The sequence below is a fragment of the Prionailurus viverrinus genome, chromosome A1, assembly GCF_022837055.1.
Source record: "Prionailurus viverrinus isolate Anna chromosome A1, UM_Priviv_1.0, whole genome shotgun sequence".
In the NCBI taxonomy this organism is placed as follows: domain Eukaryota; kingdom Metazoa; phylum Chordata; class Mammalia; order Carnivora; family Felidae; genus Prionailurus; species Prionailurus viverrinus.
The window spans coordinates 26,266,501-26,289,822 of NC_062561.1; the positions used below are offsets into that span (position 1 = coordinate 26,266,501).

A 23,322-nucleotide genomic window follows, 5' to 3' on the forward strand; every position below is an offset into this window, starting at 1 on the left:
TATTAGGCTTTCTTAGTGTGCATTCACGTGGTAATAACCAGCATATTAACTAGTTAGGAATGCTTTGAAGGTATAAGCTTACAACTTAAATAATCTAGCACTAAATTTTTGCTGTGATATGGCTGTGATACATTTCTGCTGGTGATAGTATTAAAACCTTACTCTTGTATGATTTTGGGGGTGAGTGTTTTTAACAAGGTACTTTGAAATAGATTATATCCCCTTGAGTCCTAGCAGTCTTAAAGTTGATAGGATGCTTTTGTTCAGTTTTCACAGAGGAAGAAGCTGAGTCTCTGATTCATTTATTTAGTTGTTGATTAAATACTGAGTTACTACTACGTATTATGTACTGGTTTTAGCTTGTTCATAGATTGTAACAATTTAGTAGTAAGAGTAGTGGTAATAGTTGTAGGAGAGTTGGAAATTACAGTACTTACGTGCAACACTGTTTTAAGCGCTTGACATAAATCAACTTATTTAATTCTCAGAACAGTCTTATTGGTTGTAAGTACCATTATTATCCCCATTTTGCAGGTGAAGAAACTGAGGCATAGGATAATTATGGAACTTATTCAGGGTCACATAGCTAGTAAGTGGGAGCTGGGATTTAAATCCAGGCAGTCTGGTTTCCTTCCAGAGTTTGTGCTTTTCACAACCTTTGTGCTCTGTTGGCCTCTGTAGCATGTGATCAGAATGGAGCTGTTCTGACCGTTGTTTTCTCAGTCAGCTTTCATGTATTGGAGGGCATTGGCAACTGCAGATATTTCTTATCTTGTTCAGTCCTCAGAAACTCTTATTTTGATCTTGGAAGTGTGAGCGGGGATGCTACTCTTGTTCTTGCACTCAAGAATATAACCTCCATGAGAACAAAGACTTTACCCACTGCATGTGATAGTGCCTGGTTCATGGTTATGTTTTGAAATATTTGTTGAATAAGTGAGTTGACATGTGCAGAGCCCCTCCCCCACCAAACATCCAGGATAGGGTATCATTACTGCCAAATATTCTGCCATCCTATTACCATTATAGGCATGGCCATTCTGATATACAGGAGTAAGTTTCAGTTCTCCGCAGATATATTACTTTGCCTGTTATATTAGATTCTGTATGCTTCCCCTTCACCAACCTATCAAATGATAGGTTACTCAATACCAATTTATTGAGTAAGTACTCGATGTAAATTATTCCATAGTAATGGTGTTGACAAGATGTAATCAAACATGGTTCTTATCCTCAGAGAGTGTATATGACATATACATGGAGAAATTATATGACAACATAAGAGCTAAAGAACATTTTTAAATGACATGAAATATGAAATCAACAAATCAGAAATTTGGAGCTGGAAATCTTGTGATCTTGTTCAACTCTTGGTTTATAGATGGAAGAACAAGTTCAAAGAGGCTAAGTGAATTCTCAGATGGTGCTACAAAATGTTTCTTAGACTAACTGGAACTCTAGTCTTGAAAATGACATAGGAAATTGCATTCAAAGTTTACAGGTGGGATAGAATTGACCTTTGGTGGGTGAGGGTTGTAGAGTTATTTGAGTGGACTTTTTGAAAGCTTTGGGTTGAAGGAGAACGTTTCAGGCAAGAGAGTATTAATAAAAAGGGGAAGAAATAAGAAAAACATTCAGGACATCGGTAATGTAACAGTTGGCCTTAAAAGAAGTAACTGAAGATTAAATTGGGGAGTGATCTGGCCCTCAACACTTGTTGACTAAATCACCTTCAATTTATGCTAATTTATATTAGTATAAAAGAAATCTGTAATTTGGATTGTAGTGGGGTACACTTGGAAGCAGAAAAGGCCGGGCCAGTGAGGAAATTATGTTTTTTTTCTGTTATTTGTTAATGCATGAAGGAAATACATTAGAAGAATAGTGATTTTCAATATAAAATGATTCAGTACAGAAGTCCTTTGGTTAGCAGATTTCTCAGTTTATAAAAATACTGTATTCACTTTCCTAGCCTGTGTTCCCTCAAAACAATGTATTTCTCTTCTCGTGTTTTCTTTTGAAAAACAAACAGACAAAAATAGCGTAATTTCCCAGAAAGGCTATTATCTATAGCTGTAGTTTTAAAGGTCTGAAGGGTAAGTGGTTATAACCTTCAGGTAGGATGTTTGGCAATTTAATGTTTTCATAGGGTTCATCTGTGTCTAATCCAAAGCAGATGTGTCCCAAATATACTTAGTAGTGAAAAATCCAAGTGAATGTGGACTTATATTTTAGGATTGGTTCTTAACACATTAGTGATCATAGAGACTTTTGCCTGCTTTCTTTTCATATATTCAATTGCCAGTCTCTTCCAGGCAGTGGAAAGAAGAGGAATTATTTCTTCCTATCCCTCTGAGCACTCCTATGTCTCTACAAAAAGGGAAATGGCATATGCAGTTATTTGAAATGTTAAAAGCCTTAGTGCTGTCATTGACACTAAATGTGAGTAATTTGATTATTTTACTGACATTTAAAGTGCCATCAAACTAACTTATTCCTTTATATGTTGGTACCTTTTTTCACTTCACTTGCCTTTTAAAGTTTTGAGAATCATGTTCATATATGTGTGGATATACGTATAAAGGAATATAATTTTAAAAGGACATTTTGAAATTCTTAGATTACAAAATATCCTATGTATTTGAAAGGATATAATTTAATAAGTGTTTACACAGCACTGTTTCTATCCTTAAGGAGAGCATATTCATTCAAGAATAAGTATATGTTTATACATACATATATGTGTACACGCACACATGTACATGAAAGAAGATAATAGGTAACAGGGTCCATATATTAGTCTCCTACTAATTTTGGTCCTTTGCTTCAGTTTTTTCACCTATTTATAATGTATTTTATTTTGTAGTATTTATATCTACCTTTGTAGGTTGCTTGAAGCATTTTAGGGAATGACTTGGGATAGAAGTTCAATAAATGGGAAAAGTATGGCAAGGGTAGGATATATGTTATGAGAGATATGAATAAAACAGTACTGGGAATCAAAGTAAAAATCACATGCCTTTTAAGAGGTGACATTTGAGACAAGTTTGATAGCTATGAGGATTAGTAGGTTATTTTAGTAGAGAAAACTACACCAAAAAGGCTCAAATTATAGGGAATATTTATGGAAAAGAGCATAGGAAATTGCCTAAGTTGGTAGGCAATGGTGTCTGTATACAAGAATATAGAAAATGAAAGCTACCTTTGAAAAGCCTTAAAGGCAGAACTGAGAAGTCTGTATTTAATTGGTCATGGAGTGGAGGGCCCCTTTTAGTTTTTGTGCTATGTAGTGGCCTAGTCCCAGTGATGGGTTTTAGGGAATTGCTGACTTTACTTGGGATGTCTAGTTGTTTCCTTCCCTAATGGGGTATCAGGAGCTCAGTAATTCCTTTTTCTGTCACTGGTGGAAACCGAGGTATATTGTCTTTGTAGTTGCAATCTGAGATAATGGTTTGAATCAGTGACCTTGGCCTCATTAGAAGTGCTAAGGAGGTAAGGACCCAGTCCACACATGGTAACATTCCACTCACTAATCCAGAGGTTGAACACTGGTAACTTAATCCTTTGGACTAAAGACTTCCAAATTGGTTGAAATTGCTGTCACAAAATAAAGCAATGTAGGTGTCCCATCTCCCAGGAAGGGTGGGCTATTTTTGCATAGCAGATTTGGTCCTTTTTTATACTATTTTTTTTATTAAAGTCTTACTGTTTGCTAGCTTTATCATCTTAAAGCGGATGAGGGAGGAAGGGGAAAGAAAAGAAATGGGATTCTAAGGCAGGTAAGGTGACATTGGGAAAGTAGCAGCTTATAGCCTGATAGCAAAGTAGGAGTTAGAAATTTAAGAATACCCCAAAGAAACATATAGTATTGAATGTTCACCAGTTGAAAGTAGGATTATGAATTAGGTAACAACCCACTTACATCATAAGGAAGTTTTTGTTTATGCTTAATATGAAGTTTATTTTCTTGGTTGTGTTTTTTAGGCAGTGTTGTGGTATTTTCAGCAATGACAAGGATTCTCTTTCTGTTCAGGAAATACTCATGCTTTAAAAATTACTTCTTAAAGGTGATAGGCAATGAAAGTGATATTAGCAAATTTATTTTAGAAAAAATCCTGCTTTATAAGTTCCTTTTTTTGCTGGATTTTGTTCAGGTGTACTGCTTTGGGTGCAAGGTGGTGAGGTGAATTGAGAAAATACTGGTTTTGGCAGTGCTGTCCACTGTTCAGGTGCTGATAAGCCGTCAAATGTCTGAGTTTTTCCTTTTCTTCCTCTTTTTAGACTTTATCACTGTAGTTTGTCTTAACTTCCCTTTCAGAGTTCAGCTTGGAGCCATGCCTTCTGTTCGTTGATGCTCCTCCATGTTGTTGTAGAATCTTGGAATAAAGGATCTGACTCCTAAACTGTTCTTCGGCTAAATTGGGGATCTACCAAACATTATTTACTAGTTATTCTCTGAAATGACAGCAGAATTTGTAAGTTTGTACAACTGGTTGTATTTTATTATTAGCTTTACCTGTTTTCCTAGGAAGGAAGGGTGGACCCAGAATGAGGAGATAAGTGCAAATTAGATAGCTTAATGTTTCCTGTCTTCATTCTTGAATCCCATGATAATTAACCATGATACTGAACCCCAATCCTTTTAGGAACAAGTATGTTTAATGCTTACTGAAGGAACATAATAATTGAATTGTCAGCCTCTTTAGCTCTTTTTTTTTGGTAAATTTATATAAGATTGATGGTAAATTTGCAGGGGTCTTAAGGATTGTATGACAGATGATTCTAAAATTTCTTTTTCTTTTACTGTATTATTGGCTGATGTATTATTTAAGTAAAATATTATCAAGTTAAGTAACTTGGTCGCATAACTACTAAATGATGGAGCAAGTATTCCATTAGGTGATTTGATTCCAAAGCTTGTACTCTTAACCATTCTGGAGATTGCCCTGGCCCACTGATATGCAGCAAGAGGTGATAGCTGACAACCATAAAAAGTGGTCCTTAGCCTATGAGGATGGAGACATTTGGCCCCATAGACTTCATTATAGAGTTGTACAGTGACTGATGTTCCTAATGATGATCCTTTCAATCTTAATTCAGTTATTGCTTTCTCTTAATCTTATTTTCTCCTAACTAACTCTCTTAATTTTGAAAACATTTTCTAATCCAAATGATTAAATTTTCCAAAATTTTGCTGAAGAATAAACTTCAAATTTGGAAAATTAGCTTAATTGGAATCCAATTTTTAAGACTAAGTGAGTATACAGATAGTTTTATGACATGAACCTTTCAGTAAGTAGATTAGTAGCCTTGCATTGGTCTCATTTAGTGAGCTTTTACTATAAGCTGTTGATACTTAGGATATATATTTTTAATGCTTAACATGATCCAATTACATTAAGATAATTTTTAAAGTATAAAACTCACTTTAATTAGTTGAATTATAATGGTACATTTTATGACTCAGATCTTTAATTTTGAATGGTGATAGCTTATATTCATCTTGTGCTTATTATTGGAACAAGAAAATGTTTTGAAATATGTGAATGCTTTTATATTAAGTTGAAAAACAGGATTTACTTTGGCTTTTTGCTTATTATCTTAGAAGAGCTTATTATTTTTTTTATGAGATAATTGCATTAGGTGTTCTTTTAATTTAAAGTTTTTAATTTAAAGCTTTTACAATAGAGGGGTGCCTGCGTGGCTCAGTCAGTTAAGCGTCCAACTTCGGCTCGGGTCATGATCTCACGGTTTGTGAGTTCGAGCCCTGTGTCAGGCTCTGTGCTATCAGCACAGCTATATATTCAAAGCCCACTTTGAATTCCGTGTCTCCCTCTCTTGCTGCCCCTCCCCTGCTCATGCTTTGTCTCTCTCTCAGAAATAAACAAACGTTAAAAAAATTTTTTAAAGTTTTTACCGTAGAACTGCTTTCCTTCATTTTCATCATATTTTTCCTGATTTATAAACATTGGAACTATAGAAAGAAGCAATTGGAATTTTTTAAAAATTGTAGTTAACAGTAAAGATCTTAAAGGATATAATAATTTATTTAATAGTAATATAAATCTTAATCATTTTTTCCATAATTTCACTTCCCACTAATATGACTTTCACATCATGTACAAGTTGATTGCATTTCTAGGCATTTTATTTATTGATATACTTTGAAAGCCTAAATTTGCCATTCTCCCCAATCCGTGTAGGCAATCACCTTGAAGGGAGAATGTTTTAAAAGTGGGATTGCCTTTTATGAAATGGAAACCCACTTTGGGTTTTTTCTTGTATTTAAAGATTTAGTTCCTTTTCTAGCTGTACTCACATTTTTATTAGCTCATGAGGATCTACCAGTAGCTTATTAAATTTGCTTATTAAGAAATGAGTCCAATATGCAAAAACAAAAGCTTTTAACGAGTAGACACGTTGGCCTAACAAAACCCAAATTGTGCTGTATTTGAGGTTATAAATATGTGACCTGAATGCTGTAAATGCCATTTAGTGGTCTGAGTTAGAGACTCAACATGTGAATAGGGGAGAAGAAACAAATAGAAAGGTATAGAAGACCTTTAAAAAGGATGGAAGGGAAAGAGGAGGATCTGGTGATAATTGATAATTTAATAGAGAATTTTGTTGCCTACATCTGTAAATCTAGCTATATAAAATATTTTAGAAAAACACCCAAGCTAGTTTAAGCAGTTGTCTGTTAGCCTGTGAGGCTTTTTATAGTACTAATCTTTCCTGGTATTGTGATGATTTATTTACTTAAGAAATACTTGAATGCTTGTTATGTATGCTAGCACAGAACAAAAGTACTAAGGATAAAAAGAAAAATCATGGTTTTGGTCTTCAAGAGGTTTGTCTAGTACTCTGAAAAAGCATCATAAGATCTTGGTATATCTTCTGAATTATTCAAATTGAGTTATATATGCTTAGTTTCTGTATATGGTGTGCATGACAGCTTTTTAATTCAAATTGATTAATTTAGGCTATGGATTAACAAAGAGCACAGAGTACAATGAGGTAGAGTTAATGAGCATTAGCTTTGGCATCAGATCTGATGTCTAATCTTGTTTATGCTACCTCTTCATTGTACGGCCTTTGTAAATATAAATGTAAGCCCCAAGTTTCTTACCTGTGAAGTGGGGGTAATAGCTCCCCTTGAACTGTTGTTGGGAGGATTAAAGGAGATAAAGGCTGTAATGCATACCTAGCTCAGTTCTTAGTAGTTTTTGTAAATGGTAGCTGCTTTTATTACTGTGCAAATAAGAATGATTCCTTTCATAAGCACTGTAAATTAAAATTAAAAGCTTGCTTACATATTCAGTCTTTCTACATACCATAGCCTTCTGAACCAGTGATTCTGCACCTTTGTGATATTTTTGGTATAGCCTTTCTCCCCTAGGTCTCTGTAAGAGAAATAATTCCTATAGGAAAACAGTGACTACTCTCAATCCTCCTAAGAATGGTATATATCTGGTATTAGCATTCTAGATGCATATGAGAAAAGGGAATTTATTACTTATAATAGAGGCACCAGGGATTAAGTCTTCTGAATCCTAGACTGCTGGGACTATATCGTATCTAAGTATTTGAGAAGTGCTTTGAAATTCTTGAATTTACAGAAACAAAGTTGTTACAAAGCACATCTTCCTTTCTTTCTTTATGGGGGTGGGGGTTACTTGCAAGGACTATAGTGTCTTGTAGCAGTTTGTTAATATTTCCAAACTAGAACTATTACCCTAATCAAGTGATTCTTAAACTTTTTCATTGTAAAGATTATTTTAGATGGGCATAGTGCCTTGAATACCATCCGTTCCCTACTCAATCCCATATGGGACTGAAGACTGTCTCCTTAGAATGGATGGAATTAATGTTTGCTTTTAATAAGATAATGAGTTCAGTACCTGGTTTTTAGGTTTCAAAGATTCATTGAACTGGATTTTTAAATCTAGTGTAAAAGTTTCAAAAGTAGTGTTTTTGGAATACCAGTTCTTTAAGCCAAAAAAAAAAAAAAAAAAAACCCCAAAACAAAAACACAATTCTTAGAACCCAGGAATTTTGGGGAATGCTTTTTGTTATATATATCTTGGAGGTTGACATTGCGTTTTAATGTATTAAAGACCAAGAAATTCTACAGAAGAGAGACAATTTTGTTTATTGACTACCAACCTTAGCAACCTTTTTGATCATCTGACATTTATTAATGTCCTGTAGAACTTGTGATCCTTGTAACATACTTTGGGAAATGTTAATCCCCTTCAATTTATATACAAAAAAATGTTCTGCGTCATATAGTTAAGTAGTGGTGGCAGACTCCAACTGGATCCCATCTCTACAACTACCCCTAACCGTTCCTTTTCTGCTATATCACCCTATTTTTCATAAGTTTTTGATTTATATTAGAAATAAAAGTAAAATTGTTGTCATGTGAGTATATATACCAAGTGAACCATCTGGCAGAAGTTTCAGAACATATTTTGAGAACTACAGCACTGACATATTTGCAGCCTCATTTAATTGGCCGCATCATTATAAATGGTTTGCAGACCTTAGGAATAGATTTCACATGAGTTAGTATATTCTTGGGGGAAATCTGTAAATAGGATAGAAAGTATTACCATGTTAACTCTGTAAACATTCAGAGATAGGGAGGCTGATCAGTTCTATGCTTTGATTACCATTAATGTAGAACATTTTACTAACATTGTGTGTCTTCTGTTTTAGAGTTAAGCTTGATGTTGCTAACAAAGTGTAGGAGCCAACTAACTAAATGTTACCATCTCTCATTCATCCATTTCCTATGTTGCACCTATTTGAGAAATGGATTAAGAGTATCAAAAGGGATGTCCCATTCTGAGGAGAAAAATTGAAGTCTTTTGGGGACTAAAAGACTTATTAAATGGGTGAAAAGAATGATTCTTGGAGATGTTTCTGATGATACATTGGTTGATTAAGGAAGGAATTTTTGGTTCTTTTGGGAATGTCTTTGAAAGTAGACCACTGTAAAACTGCAGAAAGAGTTTTTAAAACTACTAGCTGCATTTGACAGTTTCAGAAGATCTGAAGGAGGACTGTAAAGAGATTTTTTTTCTACTTTAAAGTACTATACTCAATAAAATTTGAAGAGTGACTTGTTAAAATATGTGAAAGAATATACATGAATTTCATTTCTTTTTTTTTTTTTTAAGTTTATTTTTGAGAGAGAGCGCATGACTGGGGAAGGGGTAGAGAAAGGGAGAGAGAGGGAATCTCAAGCAGGCTCCCTGCTGTTAGCACAGGACCCAATGCAGTTTGAACTCAGGAACCTTGAGATCATGATCTGAGCTGAGACCAAGAGTTGGAGACTTAACTGACTGAGCCACCCAGGAGCCCCCATGAATTTCATTTCTTAATGAAGGTACATCCATAAGTGAAGTTGTCTCACATGCTGTATTGAGAACTTGAGTAGCATTGGCACTTTCAAGGGCTTAATCCAAGATCTGTTGTGGCTTTTACAAAATTTTATTGATAGCCCATATAATGCTAACTAAACTTCCTGTATGCCTTATATCAAATTGTATTTCTTAAATTATATCAAATCATATTCTTAAGTTATTAACTTGATGGTGGTGATAATTCTTTTCCCTTTGTACTTTTTTACTATTTTTGGAAATATTTCCCCTTTCAAGACATAGACTGTGACAATAAAATCTTATACCCCAAATGTTTGGAAAGTGGAATCAGATATGAAAGTGTTGAATGGTCAGTAAAATACCAGGATTAAAGTATTTTTCCAGTACTTAAATATAGAATGGCATATCAGGTCGGGCATTTCTCATTTTACTGGTGTATATTCTTATTACTGTTAGGAAATGAACTACCTGATTAGTTGATCAATACATGCGTTCTTAATTTCCAGTGGAACAGATACCCTCTCTCTAAAACTCATGAGTGATCATTGATATTATGACTTTTTTTTTTTTTTTTTTGTCACTGGTATATAATTTATCTGGACATTGAGGCTCCATCAATTATATATAATAGAATAGAATAGATTGAAGGCATTATTTGTAATTAGATATCTGTTTTGTCTTTTAAAAAACTTAAAGAATTGGAAAGCACCCTGTTCTTATTATATAAAGTTATATTGCTTCTAATATCATGTTTACATTTATATGATTATATTATATTGATTTTTATTAGACTTCAATTGAGATGGAGGAGGCAGGTGACGTTTGATCCCATCTTAAATATAGAAGAATTTCAGTAGGTACATTGCAAGCTCTCTGCAAATAATTTTTTTAAAATGTTGCAATTTAGGACAACTATAACATCCATTCAGAGTATTGGTTACTCTGTAATAAATCGAAGATTGTTCTCTGGGTAATAGAATTGAGCTGTCAGAGAATAAAGTCTAATTTTTTTGCCAGATTATTATTTTAATCCTGCTCATGATAGAAATGATGACTTAAGTTGTAGATATGTTTAAATTACATTAAGATAATTGAACTCATTAAACTCTTCATGAAATTCTTATGCATTTAAGAGTATTGCATATATTGTTTGTTAGGCAAGTCAATGGATGTGCAAACTAGAAATTCAAATAAAACTTTTGGAATCTTGCTTCTTTGTAGACACGTAAAAGGTAAGAGAGATTTCTGATTACCATTCCAATATACTTTTAGATTTAGGTTTTTCAAGCTCAATAGAAACATGTTTCTAGATTATTTTGCAGATAGTGAGTTTTGCTACACTTTCTAAGTTTTATTGCCTTGTCAAACTTTCATAGGTTGATAGAAATGATGAAGCAAATAACTGTCAACTGATCTATGTTTAAATGAAATTGAAGGAAAGAATTTCAGAATTCTAGTTAAAACAGAATGTATGTATATTTATTTAACATATGAATATTTTATTCTGAGGACAATGGAAAGCCTTTGGAGGGGTTTTGTTAAGTTTATTTATTTATTTATTTATTTTGAGAAGGGGGAGGAGGTTGAGGGGCAGAGAGAGAATCCCAAACAGGCTCCGCACTGGCAGCGTGGAACCCAAATTGGGGCTTGAACTCACAAACGCTTGCCATCATGACCTGAGTGAAAATCAAGACTGAGCCACCCAGGTGCCCCCAGAATGTTTATTTTAGCTGTTGGTCATATACTAAGTATTTATAAAGAAAATATTTATGTTAATGAAAATAACATGACTTGGAAAAGTATAAAATTAGTTAAAACTCAGGATCCTAGAGGCAAAGTGGTTTTGAATTTCTCTATTGCTTACTAGGTGTATGATCTTAGGTGAGTTACTTCACTAATTTGTGCCTTAGTTTTTCTTATCAATAAAATTGTGATTATTTTAATATTGTATATGACAGAGTTAGAGGATTGAATAAGGCAGTATATATATAATGCATAATATATTGTTTGCTATATATGAGGCTCAATAAATGTTAAAAAATAAAATAAAAATTTTGAGTTTATTTTTGAAAGGGAGAGTGAGAGAGCGAGCACACACACGCATGTGACCAAGGGGGAGGGGCAGAGAGCACAATCCAGTGGGGTTCTGGACTCAGGAACCTGAGCCAAAATCAAGAGTTGAAGTTTAACTGACTGAGCTACCTAGGTACCAGATGATCATGAATATTTGTAACTGATTTTATAATTGAAAGTAGAGTAAATTATTTGGGGGGCTCCTGGCTGGCTCAGGTGGAAGAGCATGTAACTCTTGATCTTGGGTTGTATGTTTGAGCCCTACCTTGGGTATAGAGATTACTTAAGTGATTTTAATTAAAAAAAAAAAAAAATTATTTGGGAGTGTCATTATTTTTAAGTAAAAAAAAATGCAAGAGGGACACTTATGACACTAAGCTTTGTTTCCTATGGACATTTTTAAAGAAAAAAATGAGAATTTTTTATTCCTTCTATTTTTATAATGCAGCAGTGTAAGTTCATATATAATAATTTAAATTGGAAGTGCTTTGTTTTTTTATCCATCTTTTCTATCGTATGTTTGCTGTAGTCTAAAGTTAATTTCTATGCTAGTTGCTTGACATAAACATAATTTAGTTTTTCTGTTTGTAGGTGGGAAGATTTTGTCTTTTGATCTCTTCTATACTTTCTTCTGAATCAGTTCTCTGTATAGAGAACTATTTACCAAAGATATTAAAACACTTAAGACTATCACCATGTGATTAATTTTCTGGTACTAGTATAGAATACGACAATGCTGTTATTTCCATGAGGATAACTTTTAAATAAAGATTAGTGTAAGCTTTTCAAATTAAAAAATGTAGACTTATATTTCTTAGTGGACATTTCATAGGTGTGTCAAATATGGTACCTTATTCAGACTTTCTCATTTTTTTTAATGTTTATTTTGTGAGAGAGAGAGAGAGCGAGCACGAGCAGGGGAGGGCAGAGAGAGAGGGAGACACAGAATCCGAAGAAGGCTCCAGGCTGTGAGCTGTCAGCACCCAGCCCTGTGCGGGGCTTGAACTCGTGAACCACGAGATCATGACCTGAGCTGAAGTCAGGCACTTAACTGACTGAGTCACCCAGGTACCCCCAGACTATCTCATTTTTTATTTTTAACTTTATTTTAAAATAGCTTTAGGGGCTCCTGGGTGGCTCAGTTGGTTAAACTTCCGACTTGATTTCAGCTTAAGTCATGATCTCGCATTTCGTGAGTTTGAGCCCTGCATCAGGCCGTGCACACTTTAGACTTACTAAAACGTTGTAAATTACTTCATAGAGTTCTCATATATCTCACCCACTTTGCCCTAATGGTCATATTTTATATAACCATAGAACAAATCAGAAATTAATATTAATACTAACCAGTCTGTAAACTTTATTTGAATTTTGACCATTGTCCACTCACTAAATGACCTTTTTCTGGTCCAGCATCTAATCTAGGATCTCATACTATTGTACTTAATTGTCATGTCTCCTTAGTCTCCTTCAATCTGAGATGCTTCTTCATTCTGTCTTTTTGCCTTTCTTGACTTTGACACTTTTTAAGAGTAACTAGTTAGAATGTCCCTCAATTTGTGTGTCTGATGTTTTCTTGTGATCAGATTGGGATAATGCATTTTTGGCAAGAATACCACAGAAATGATAGTATGTCCTTATCAGTGCATTGTATCAGGAGAAATGTGATATTGATTTGTTCCCTTACTGGTGACGTTATCTTGATCATTTGGTTAAGGAGGTGTCTGCCAAGTTTCTATACTTTTAAAAATTACTCTTTTTCCCCTTTGTAAATAGCAAGGTTTTTTGTGGGGAGATATTTTGAGACACTGTAAATGCCTTGTTTCTCATCATATATTCACCCATTAGTTTCAGCATCCATTAATGAATCTTACTTGATCAGAACCTATTGAATTTAATTCTTTAATATCTTTTTGTTGTTGATAATATATTTCTTGTCATAGGTGGATAAGTGTCACAAAAGAATTAACGTAACGGCAGCATAATTCATAAAACATAACTTTTTCTTTCTGTAGTCTTTTATATTCATCTATGTCTGAATGCAGTCTTTAGGGAAGTAGCACAACACAAGATCTTGGAATAAAAAAATGTGATCAAAAGACGATCCTTTTTTTTTTTTTTTCCTCCCACTATCTTACATGTACTTCAGGATATGCTGGCCGTTGTAAGAACAAAGCCAAATATTTCATATAGTAAAATAAACAGGTGAAAAAGAGATAAAAGTAATGGGCTGCATTAATTATGAAAAGAATTTGCAAGAGTAATTTAGAGCGTTTTCTTAAAATTGACTTTCTTTTTTTTGTCAAATCTGGAAGCCTTTTTTTCATGCAAAAGAGGCAGTAGCAAATGTAAATATTTGGTCTTCTTGATCCTGAAGTTGCCTTTTTTTATAGTCGATATATATTTTTTATGATTGTGTTTTATCTTTTATTCTATAGTGGATTAACTACTTTAAAAAATGTGCGTTGTTTCCTTATCTGTTTTATTTCATCTTCTACCTTAATCAGTGGAACGTGAAGACCCATTGCTTGTCTCTTTCTTGTTTATCTTTTGACAAATACTTGATGTTTAAACCTAGTGGAGTAACTTGAATCCCAATAACATTTTTGGATAGCATCTTTTCCAAAAGGATGAAGAGAAAATATAGTGGTAAATCTTGGAATTTGGTAGTTCTTGAAAGATTCTAGTAGTTAAGGTTCATCATTCTCATTACAACTTTCTTTTAGGAAATTGCTTTCCATGATAAGTGTATATCCTCATATTGGTATGCATTCCTTAAAGTTTCAGGCTTTCTTCCTTATTTTGGCGTTTTTGAGGTGTGACCTACTTACTTGACAATAAATATAAGATTGTAGCTTAGAAGTAATCTTTCCTTCCAGAGTCATTACAATACTGTGACTAATTCTAAGGTAGCTGGTTTTGTTTGTTTGCTTGTTTTTTGGCAAGATTTCACTTTCTCAAACTGAAATTTTTAAATTGGATGTTCTGGCAATATCTGGGTTCTTTTCTTACTGATTTTAAAGCTGGAAAAGAAGATTAGAAAATCTATAACGGGTGTTAAAGTTTAGCTAAAATTTGTATCATCCTAGGATACGTTTGTTTTCTGCTGACCATATTGAAAAATTAATCCTAGAAGCTGATGACCCCCAAAGAGGTACATGAAAGTAATACTTTTGATTTTATTTTCCTTAGGATTAGAAAGTTGAACTTTTTAGTGTCTACTTTAGACATCAGCCACTTGACAAAATTTTTTTGTGTGTTTGTTTCTTGATCAGTAGACTTCATTTGTGTAATATTTACTGAATTAACTGTGCCAAGCACTCTTATAGGGTCTGGAGATAGACTCTCATGGTTTCTGTTAAGGATGTTCTTTTATTTTCTTAATGCCAGCTAGGACTGTTCTGGGCACTTGAAGGGGTTTGTGAGATGATTATTATTATTTTTTTTAATAGACGTGCCTTAGGACCAGTAAGAATGATTAGTGATTAAAAAAATAAGATTATGTTACATCATGCTTCCAGTTTAGTGTAGAATGTTTTGTTTTATAAATAATCTATAAATCTGTAAATTAGCAAGTTCAATTTCAGTCAGTTGTAATACAAAGGAATAGAAATAGTCTTTGTAGAAACACATTACCTTGCATTTCACTGCTTAAAAATGATTAGGCTTAGCCTTTACTCTTTCTTCGGTATTAGAAATGCTTAAAACTAATAAGCAATATATGCTCATTTAATAATTTAGTATTGAGAACAAGTATTGCAAATAGTCTAGTTTGCATATTTTGGGAGAATTTCTCAGTGGTGTTTAAATACGGAATACTTAGGTTTATTGTTTCTGATTTGAATATACCTGGATTTTCAGTAAGAATCTTTAAAAATTTAAATACTTAGGGATAATGTTAAAATGATTTTATTGAAGTACTAGTGGATTGATAGACCTCCTAACATCCATTTGAGTTCCTTTGTGACATTTTAGCACAGGTGATTTTGTTAGCTTTGTTTTAGAATTTATTCTCTAGTGGTTGAAATACAGGTTCTCCAGTGGAGTGCTTATTGTTTTCATCTCTTTAAACATTACATAGAAGAATGCTGTTTATTAAAATAGAATTAGGTAAGGTCCTACTGTGTCATTCTTAAGAGCCTTTATCAATGGTAGTCTCGCAAAGGTTGTTCTTTCTTGTTTGAATAACGATCTCATTTTGTAAGTGCCTTTACATTTTTTCTTTATAAATGATACATGATCAAATCCACAATCATCATAAATAATTAACTCCTGAAGCAAGAGAGATATCAGCTCTCCTCAAGGATTCAAATAATTTCTATTTAGGGAAATCTGTATTCAGAGTATGAGTATGTTGAGTATGAGTATGTTGAATCCATAAGTTTTGTTACTTTAAGCAAAATCAAGAAGTTATATCTTGAAAATAATCTCACTTGGGAGAAGTTTTTATGAGTGTATCTACTTCTCCAGCCCTATAACCTATCCTAAGGGCATTTGGTTTTTTAAATATGTTTGTATTTTTAATTTATAAATTCTGTGGGGGTGTGGTAAGTAAATCAGTGGTTTAGAGCTCCTATTGAAGGGGAAATTGTAAACTTAGCCCACTGTTAATCTGAGCAAGATATGATTTCCTGGGAGTTGTTTTTCATTTTCAAAGTTAAGTGAGCCTGTAACTTAAAAAAAAATTCAGCAGTTAATATCTTTTATTCCAAAATGGAATGCTCCCTTTTAACCTGTATTTTCAATCAGAAGTATTGTTACTATTGATTAGTATTCAAGAAATAAAGGAAAACTGGAAAATTTTGGAAAATCATATTTTTTATAGTTTCTGAATTTATTTTTTTAAACTATATCATAAAATAGTTAAGGTTTACTTAGATCTCATTAATTTGGAAATCTTTAATCTTATTAGTTTGTATTGAAATATTAGACATGAAAAAGAATGATTTGTTAAGGAAATTAACTGGAAAAGACTAGAGGGTGATTTTTTTCATAATGTAAAAAAGACTTTTGTAGCACCTGATTGCACAGTATACAGTAGTCTCTCCTTACCTATATGGGTTATGTGCTAAGACTCCCAGTGGATATCTGAAAACACATATAGTACCAAACTCTGTATATACTGTGTTTTTTCCTGTACCATAACATACCTATGATAAAGTTTAATTTGTAAATTAGACACAGTAAGAGATTAACAACAATAACCTAATAATGAACTAGGACAATTATAACAGTGTACCCTAATAAAAATAATGTGAAGGTGGTCTGTCTCACTGTCAAAAGATCTTATTTTACTGTATTCACCCTTCTTTCTCTTGTGATGATGTGAGATGATAAAATGCTTAGAGATGAGATGAAGTGAAGTGAATGACCTTTGCCTTGTGACGTAGCATTAGGCTGCTGTTGACCTCCTGACGACGTGTCAGAAAGAGGATAATCTACTTCCGGATCATGGTTGAACAGGGTAAATGGAAACTTGGAAAGCAAAACCTTGGGGTTTTGTAGGTACTGCTAGTGTGTGTGTGTGTGTGTGTGTGTGTGTGTGTGTGTGTCTGTCTGTCTCAGAGGGACTACAGTAGGTACAATGAATACATAAATGAGATGGCTCTGATGTATTAATTCTAAACCTTTCTCATCTGTTAAAAAGTCATACCTTAAGAACTCCAATTGTGGAATACCTTGTTAATCTTTTTGGGATTATAGTGGGGTTTTTTTTTGTTTTTTTTTTTGTTTTTTGTTTTTCTTTTTTGTTTGTTTGTTTGTTTTTTTTTTTTTTTTTTTGGACTCCTGAAAATACCTAGAGTGCCATTCTTGAGATATTTAGTATTCAGATCTTTTTCTAATTTGTACTTCCTTCCTGTCATCGTCCCTCATATACCTCCTCAATGTGATTATACTGTAAAATACTGTTGTAAGCTACTGGTTAAAAAGTATAGTCTTTAAAACTAAAAGACCTGAGGATTTAAAATCTATTGGAAACTTAAAATAAGAAAATAGCTGCCACATAGGCTTGTAAAGCACTTTCATACTTATTTATTTGCTACCTCTTGCTAGATGGAAGTTTCACCCCGTTGACTTCTTTTAGATTTCTTTTTTCACTTCTTTACATTTTGGAAATCACAGATTTGATGGTTAAATCATAGATTTTCTTTTCTTAGTCCAAACTGTTTTCATTTCTCACTTGTACAGAATTGAATATATTCCTAAAGCAGAAGGGTTAGCTTGTTCTTTCTTCTTCAGGCTTTTAAAAAAAATTGAGTCTAAATGTTGTTAGGTAATGGAATAACGATTCCTTTTCAGCTGTGTTGGTATATTTCCAAACTGGCTGGCAGAGCCAGGAGGAAGTAAAGGCATTAAAACACTAACTTTGGTTGGTTGCTACCTTCTTAGTGCTGAGACTATAACCTTTGTTGGTTGATTGATAGAGAACAAGAGAGCACAGTCCTCGTTCCACTAACAGGTAAGGAACCCTTGTGATAACCAGTTGGCATGAGAAAGAAAATTACTTGATTAGCAGTTTTTTTCTTAATTTATCCCCAAATACAACATGTCCATGAAATAGGATAGTGTGATTATGTTCAATACAACAGGAATGTGCAGCACCTTTCTAGTTAGAAGATCTGAAATTTAATAGGGATATATCACTCTGTACCACAAAGTATAATTGATCTGTTTTCCACTGTTAAAATTTATCCTGCAGTCCCTATAACTTTAAATACATATCTGCCTATCTTATTCTCCTTTCAGCTTTTCCTTGATCAGATGCTATGTGCTTTGAACTTCCTTCTCTTATTTACCTTATTCCTATAATAAAGCAAACTATTTTCCAGTATCTTTGTCATCATCTATTATTTGAGTATATCTTACTGCTTTAATTTCTGCATTGTAGCCATTAATGATTTATTTCCTGGTCCTTCTTGACCCAAAACCAAATGATCATACATTTAAAAAAGATTTTTAGATTGTATTACCTATGTACAGTATTCTGCCCTCCCACTTTTAAATATGAGTGCTTGAAGAAAAACTCTTTTTCAGTGATGGTGGTCCTAGCTTGATAAAATTTAGGTTTAGCTTTGTATTGCTATAATGTGGGACTGTAGTTTAAGTCTTTAAATTACTGAAGACTTAAAAACAAGAACAAATTCAGCTTCTTAGACAATTCCCAAAGTTTAGTAGTGTTCCTGTTAATATGCTTGATTATTCTGTTTCTCCTTTTCAATCCATCTTCTTCTCTTTGACAGAAGAATTAACTGGGACTCCTCCTTTGATATAGCGGAGGTCGAGTTCCTTTCCCTGTCCCTTTAAGACAACTGTGCTGCTGTGCTCTTGTTCTAGTCATAATTTATCATTTTTTGATTTGGTCTTCCACTTGAAGTTGGGTGGTTTGTCACAGAGTGTGTTATGGCTTACACCAAGATAGGTCCCTTCTTAATAGGTTACTGAAGAATTAATCATTTGTGGTGACAGATCTCAAAGATTCAAATTAAGAAGGCACTAAAGAAAGTGTGCCCCAAAGGTAGCTCCTTTTTATCCTGAGGATAAGTCATTGCAAACTCAAATGACCAGAGAATGTAATTTCTTAATAAGAATTTTTTCTTAAATCTATATTCAGCTCTCTATTTCAGTGCTTCTCTCCTACCAGAGGTGCAAGGAGTGATCCTAGAACCACAGATACAGCCAAGACCACGGAGAGCTTTTGACGTCAGGGGTCCACTTTCTCCACTGAACCCTTGGAGGCAGAATATCCAGCTTCTGGAGAGAGTGGGAAAGGATAATAAACAAGTGGGTGCTTTCCATTATTTACTTGGGTTTATTTATAGATTGGAGTGTCCGTCCATTGCCCATTTAATTCTATTGGTGTACTCCTTGGGTTCATATAAGAACCAAGTGGGGCTGCAATCTGTTTGTTTTTTCTTGAGAATGCTAACTAGTGCCCATTCAGAAAAGAGGCCTAAAATTTATTTAATTTTCTCTCCAGATAATTAAAGCAGTGGATGATTTGGGGCACTGGATTTGGTGACTGCCTGTGTTAAGTCCACAGGAATTTTTAAAAGGAATATTTGCCCATTTTAATGTTTAATGGTATTAGTGGACTTCTAAGTGCTCTTTTATTACCGGAAGGTAAAAAAGAAGTTTCTGTATTTCATCTTTGGGCAAGCTGGACATCTGAGCTCTCCTAATTTGCACAAGTCTGATGTCCAGGTGTTATCCTACCCTGTTAGAGAGAACTTTTTGGTCTTTTTCCTACCTCAAACTTTAGGACTTCATATTAATTAGATCTTTTAGAAGATACAATGATAGTACCATTATGGTTTTACTGTCAAATTGAGGCTTCATTCTTTAATGAGATAAATGTGAATGAATATAAGTTTCAGGATATATTATCCCTGAAAGCTATGTTAAATATATACTCAAAAGTAGTTTTCCAGTCCCTAGGAATAATGTTATTTGTGGCAAAAGAGCCTTGTCCTAGATGTTTCCCATGGCATTAAGATGGTTTTCTCTTAGTTTCTTTGATGCCAAGGGTAGGATTTGATTCCAGGAAGTTCTTATCATCTACAATGGGTAGAACATGACTTTGGTGTCTTTGGCAAGTTTTCATTTTTCCTTGGTGGATTCCTTCTGTGACTCCAGGTATCTTGATAATGGGAGACCGGTTTATTTGTTCTCTAATTGCCCAGATTTCTTTCAACTGGTAAACATCATACTTCTTCAGCAAAAGGAACTCTTCTAGCAGAGCCTTCATGGATGATATCTGTCACACATGCAGCACCTGCAGTTTGGAAGGCAGTGGTGAACGGAGCCACGCAATATATCTAGAAGACACAAGGATGAGAGAGCCACCTGATCTTGTCATTTATAAACTTTAAGATTTACTCTCGTGTACTCTTGGTCTGGAAACGGAAAGGCTCAAATAATGAAATAATTTTTTCAGATTGGAGTTTTACATGGCCATGCAAATATTCCTTTCTATTCGAAGACTGAAATAGAGAAAGTATGAGAGACTCCTTTCTTTTAAAAGCAGCTCTCTGTTTCACTTAAAAGATTTGTGGGATTGAAAATCACCTTAATGAAGCAGGCAAATTTTTTTTTTTTTTTAGTAGTATAGGAGATCTAGAAAACTTACAAAATTATTTTTTGTTGCCTGACACTGAAAGGAACTAGTAAATAAAAAGGTGAACTTCTTAACTATTTCCAAATTGCTTTTATTATTAGGATACACTCTTTTAGCTTATCTTTTTCTGCTCTTGAGCCTTCTTATTTGTCAAGTCAACAAAGATTCCAGGATAGAAGTAGAGGAGACATCTTTTGAGATCAAAGTAGCTTGTTCGGTCTTCTAAAGTAGTAAATACCTGTTAAATTCGAGGTATTGTTCTGCATTGAAGGCATTCTAAAGTTTGAACGATACTGAAACAAAGATGCATGTAGAGAGCACAGGCAGTTAGTAGTATGGGCATAAGTCTCCACATGTGAATAAGTGTTGCAAAACATTTGATCCAAACGGAAGTAGTTATCAAAATGTTTCTGTTTTTCTCTTTGGCATCTATTAACTGATCAGTCAAAAGCTATTAAAGAAGTTTTTAAAAGCTACCTGATGCTGCCAGTTTGTTTTATTTGGTATAAAGTTTAGGAATAAGAATCCTCGAGTTAATATGGAAGCATCTAAAATGATCTTGATGGTCTTAGGAGCCACATTTGCTAAGTTATACCTGGCGTGTCGCCTCTCTTTCTATGAGACCTTTTTTTCCCCCCATTAGTTACGAATTTTTGTATAGTACTTAAAGGTTTAAAAGATCAGTTTGAACTAAAATTTCCGTAGGGAGCTCTGAATTCCCATAAACGATTATAGCTTTGTATGCTTGATTTGTTTTTGTTAAATTTGGATAAGAGTCTTCACAGACACCTATAAATTAAAAAATAACTACCCAACATTTTAGAAAGAACTGAGGGGAACTGAAAGTGAAATTTGCTTGGAAATTAAGTTAGTTGAACTCTTGGAACCACAGTACCAACCAGTTTATGGCCTGTGCGATTAGCCTTTTGTTTCAGTTTTAAAGATGAAAAGTGATTTAATCTCTTAACCTCATGCTTTGATTAAATTTTAGCTCTGTTCCTTAAAGTGTGCAAAAGAAATGTAAGTGCATTTAATTCACCTCATGCCACTAAAAGCTATTTAAAAGTGAAACTTTTTGTATATTAATGTGAACTGATTTGTTTATTTAAACTTTTATTTTGATACATTTTCCTTTCAGATTTTTCAATATTTCGTGTCACTATGCAATCCTATATTTTTCAGTGTTTATTTTATGATTATTAGTATAAGCTAATTTTTTTTCCTAGAATGACTAATTGTGTAATATTTGTACTATGTGATCATTTGAAAACTAATAAATATTTTCTCCATGAAAAAAATGCACTTACTGATAAATGGCTTATTTTTGTTTCAGGAGTAGAAAATGAAAACTGCAACAGTATTTTTAAGTGTATTTTAATTTTATGTGTCTTCCTCTAAGTATTTCTGAATATATATCCTCTTCTTGTGTATGTTAACCTTTTTGGAAAAAAAAATTTTTTTAAACTATTAAATTAAAATGATTCTTCATTGGGTCATCCAGTCCCAAATGTATGAAATAGGTGATCTATTTAGTCTTTTTTCTCATTTTCCTGATAAGCTTCATCTTTGTTTTCAGAATTGGATTTTTTTTTTTTTTAAGATACCGTTTTTGTGTGTCCATTTTACGAACCATTAAAACTCTCGAGTAAATATTGTAAATATCAGGAATAATATGGTCAAGTTTTTTGAAGTGAGATTGATCAAAATATAATCCCTTACAAAATAGCATATAAAAGACAAATTCTCAACCCAGGAAAAGAACATTTGGAAATAATGGCTGATTGGAGAACTATCCAATTCACAAGAGCTGTTAACAGGAGAAAGAAAAATGTTTTAATGTTCTGTTTGAACAAATAATTGTAGAAGGAGAAACCTTATTTAAGAGTCTCTTGCTTTTAACCTTATCAAGACAACATGGAAAAGGGTAAAGCTTGGTTTTTGGGATTCTTTATAGCTTACATAAACTTATTTGAAGCCCCTGGAACAATTTACCTTTTCTGTGCAGAGTCTGCTAGAAGCAAGAGGGTTTTCCCTTTTGATTTGAAGAAAACTTACATAAGAAGTGGACTCTAAAAATTAAAAATGAACATTGTGATGGTGTCCTAGGCAAGAAATAAAAGTTGAATTAATGACAACTTGTGGATTAAAATGAAACAGTTTGGCTCCCCAAAGAAATTATACTCTGAAAAAATAAAGAAAAAGGAAATTATGATTTAGAATAGTTATTGTGTTTGTGGGGTAGGAGGAAACTAAAAATTCTTGGCTTTATTAGTCTGGTAAGTTTGGAAAAGGGAGTGAAAAGAGTTAAGATTCTGTGGATAAAATTTTGTTTTTAGAATTAAAGCCATTAAAAGATTTACAGACATATTTCAATGGAAGGCTATATTTTTTACTTGAATACAAAAAAATTATCAGCCATAACTATATGTGTATAAAGAGTTGGTTGTGGAGTTTTAAATAAAAAGCCTGTACCAGAAACTTCAAACATACTATAAAAGTAATGGTGAAATGGGAGTTTTAAATACTTTAAATTCTTACTACATGGATGCTTCCCTACACGGTCTTCAAAATAAAAATATTACAGAATGCTAAACATGGTTTATCTTTGTATCTTCAAGGTTGAGAACATAGGCTTGTTTCACCATCATTGATTGGATTAACTGTAGTGTAAAATTTTGATGTTCATTAGTGAGGAGACTTTTTAAAAAATAGCTTTTGTTTAAAAAAAGTAAACGTCACATAAGC

General features: G+C 33.4%; 1 protein-coding gene across 3 annotated transcripts in view; it reads left to right on the forward strand.

Moving 5' to 3' along the window:
- Positions 1-23,322, forward strand: part of TSC22D1 (TSC22 domain family member 1) — a 133,333-nt gene that overhangs the window by 13,735 nt on the left and 96,276 nt on the right. The window contains exons 2-3 of one of the 3 annotated variants that reach the window (XR_007156322.1): positions 19,075-19,244; positions 20,097-21,373. The exons of 1 other annotated variant lie outside the window; for it this stretch is intronic. The gene's annotated coding sequence lies outside the window, so the exon portion shown is untranslated. Of the gene's footprint in view, positions 1-19,074; positions 19,245-20,096; positions 21,374-23,322 lie in introns of those variants that run through there. One more of the 3 variants, XR_007156321.1, reaches the window with a different exon arrangement.